Raw genomic sequence first — 3,318 nt, 5'->3', positions numbered from 1 at the left:
GAGTCACACCTATGAAGGGTGCTCACCGCTTCGGGATCAAGGGCAAACTAGCTCCTCGCTATATTGGCCCATTCACTATTCTCGAAAGGCGTGGAAAAGTGGCATACCAACTGGAGCTACCGCCGAACCTTTCTCAGGTTCACGATGTGTTCCATGTGTCACAGCTCCGCCGTTGCTTCAAGGATCCAATCCGAGCTGTGGATCATGAAGTGCTCGAATTGCAGCAAGACCTCTCCTATAAGGAGCATCCGGTCCGCATTCTCGACCAAGCTGAACGCCGCACACGTCAGAAGGCGATCAAGTTTCTCAAAGTCCAGTGGTCGCACCATTCTGAAGATGAGGCCACTTGGGAACGAGAGGATCGTCTGCGCGAAGAATACCCCGCACTGTTTCCTTCTACCTCCTAAATCTCGGGACGAGATTTCTTGTAGTGGAGGAGATTTGTAACACCCTGAGGATCATGCTACAGTAACTCTCTGTGATTAAGCTAATCATGTTGCTAAACAGGGCATGATCACATTTGGAATCACATTTCTTTTCAAACTCCTAATTCAAACTTCAATTAAAATTAAAGTGGAAAATAAAAGTTTTCAAAAATTTAAACAAAAATGTTCGGTGGGTGCCAAATAATACACTGGTAATTATGGTGGAGAAAACACATTTTTATAAAATACCTAAATACTTTTAAATGAAATAAAACAGAAAAGAAAATAAACAAATAAAAAGAAAATGCAAAAGAACACAGACAAAGAAAAAGAAAAAAGGAGAAGGCCCCCCCCACAGCACCCCTGGCCCAACTGGGCCGACCCCCGGCCCAGCCCACCTCTCCCACTCGCCCCCTTCCCTGTTCCCCCGACCGGGGTCGGAACAGGGGCAGTCCCCGCCGCACCCCCTCGCCGGCGACGGGGAGGATAAGGGCGCCAGCTCCCCCCGCCTCCTCGGGCCCCTCTCCCACTCACCCCCGCTCACCTCTCGGCCCCTGCGCCTCTCTCTTCCCCCCCAGATCCGCGCCGCTCTTCCTTCCCCACGCCCGACGCGGTCGCCGCCGTTCCCGTCGTTCACACGGCCACCGTGCCCACCTCGCCGCCCCACGTTGTCTCCAAGGACCGTCGTCGCCCGCTGCTTCGTCTGGTGCAGCCCGTTGGAGACCGGAGCCCCTACAACGAGCACACCGAGCTCGTCTTCAACTTCGGACGCCGGCGACCCCCTTCTTCCCCGGCGCCGACCTGCTGCTCCTAAGCCTCTCACCGGCCTCCGTGTGCCGCGCGGTGAGCCTCTCCCCCCTCCTCCCCTGTCCTTTCTCTCTCGCGCGCCCCCTAGCTGCTTCCCCACGCGCGCCCGAACGCCGCGCCGCGGAGCTCGCCGCCGGCAGGTCTCCGGTGACCATTTGGTCATGGGCGTAGGCCCGTTAGCTCGACCGCATCGTGCCGCACCCGCCTAGCTAGTTAGTTCGGCCGCTCGCGCGCTCTAACGCCGCACCCGCCCCAGCCCGAAGCACCTCGCCGCCGGCGAGCTCGTAGCGCTCGCCCCCGCCCGTTCCAGCCACTCCGGCCACCACCGTTGGACGCGCGGCGCCGAGCCGCGTCGAACACGCCCAGCCACGACCCCGCAGACCCCCTGTGCGCGAAACCCGCGCCCCTCCCGAGCCGCGCCGCCGCGTTGGGCTCGTCGGAGTCGCTCCGGCGCCGGCCGCCGACGTGGCTGGCCTGGGGCCACCCCAGTGCCACTGCCCGTGGGCCCCGTTGACTGGGTCAACCCAGTCAACGTGCTGACTGGGCAGGCCCAGCCACTGACATGTGGGCCCCCCTTCTGTTAATTAGTCTAGCAATTATTTTATAAATAAAAATAATTATATTAACTAATCACTCACTGACATATGGGGCCCACTCTAATTAGACTGTTAGTTTAGTTTAAATTACTGTTAGACTAACAGAGGCTGACATGTGGGTCCCACTGGACCCACCTGTCTGGTTTGACTGGTCAGCCGACCTGTTGACCTGCTGACGTCAGCATTACCTCATGCTGACGTCATAATTCATTTTTTTGCTTAATTCAAATAATTCCAGAAATTCAAATAAACTTTGAAAATTCATATCTTTTAAACCGTAACTCGGATGAAAATGTTTTCTATATGAAAGTTGCTCAGAACGACGAGACGAATCCGAATACGCAGTCCGTTCGTCCACCACACCTCCCTAACCTATCGAACTAGCAACTTTCCCCCTCCGGTCCGTCTGTCCGAAAACGCGAAACATCGGGAATACCTCCCGGATGTTCCCCCCCTTCACCGGTACCACCTACTGTCGCATTAGGACACACCTAGCACCGCTCATTGTCATGTCACGCATCGTCATGCTTATGTTTGCATTGTATTTACTGTTTCTTCCCCCCTCTTCTCTCCGGTAGACTACGAGACCGACACTGCTGCTGCCCAGTTCGACTACGGAGTTGACGACCCCTCCTACTTGCCAGAGCAACCAGGCAAGCCCCCCCCCTTGATCACCAGATATCGCCTACTCTTCTCTATACTGCTTGCATTAGAGTAGTGTAGCATGTTACTGCTTTCGATATCCTATCCTGATGCATAGCCTATCCTTGCTACTACTGTTGTTACCTTTACCTGCAATCCTACATGCTTAGTATAGGATGCTAGATTTCCATCAGTGGCCCTACATTCTTGTCCGTCTGCTGTGCTATACTATCGGGCCGTGATCACCTGGGCGGTGATCACGGGTATATACTTATATACTATATACATGACACATGAGATGACTAAAGTCGGGTCGGCTCGTAGGAGTACCCGCGAGTGGATCTTTGTGGCGGAGCGACAGGGCAGGTTGAGACTGCCTAGGTGAGAGGTGGGCCTGGCCCTGGTCGGCGTTCGCGGTTACTTAACACGCTTAACGAGATCTTGGTATTTGATCTGAGTCTGGCCATTTGGTCTATACGCACTAACCATCTACGTGGGAGTAGTTATGGGTATCCCGACGTCGTGGTATCAGCCGAAGCTCTTTTGACGTCAGCAACTGAGTGGCGCGCGCCGCATTGGACCGTAAGCTCGCGCTTGTATTAAGGGGGCTAGGTCTGCTTCCGGCCGCGTACGCAACGTGCAGGTGTGCATAGGGCGATGGGCCCAGACCCCTGCGCGCATAGGTTTAGACCGGCGTGCTGACCTCTCTGTTGAGCCTAGGTGGGGCTGCGACGTGTTGATCTTACGAGGCCGGGCATGACCCAGAAAAGTGTGTCCGGCCAAATGGGATCGAGCGTGTTGGGTTATGTGGTGCACCCCTGCAGGGAAGTTTATCTATTCGAATAGCC

This window comes from Triticum aestivum, chromosome 4D (genome assembly GCF_018294505.1).
Source record: "Triticum aestivum cultivar Chinese Spring chromosome 4D, IWGSC CS RefSeq v2.1, whole genome shotgun sequence".
Taxonomy (NCBI): domain Eukaryota; kingdom Viridiplantae; phylum Streptophyta; class Magnoliopsida; order Poales; family Poaceae; genus Triticum; species Triticum aestivum.
The sequence above is the reverse complement of the archived record's forward strand: the minus strand, read 5'-3'. Positions refer to the sequence as shown.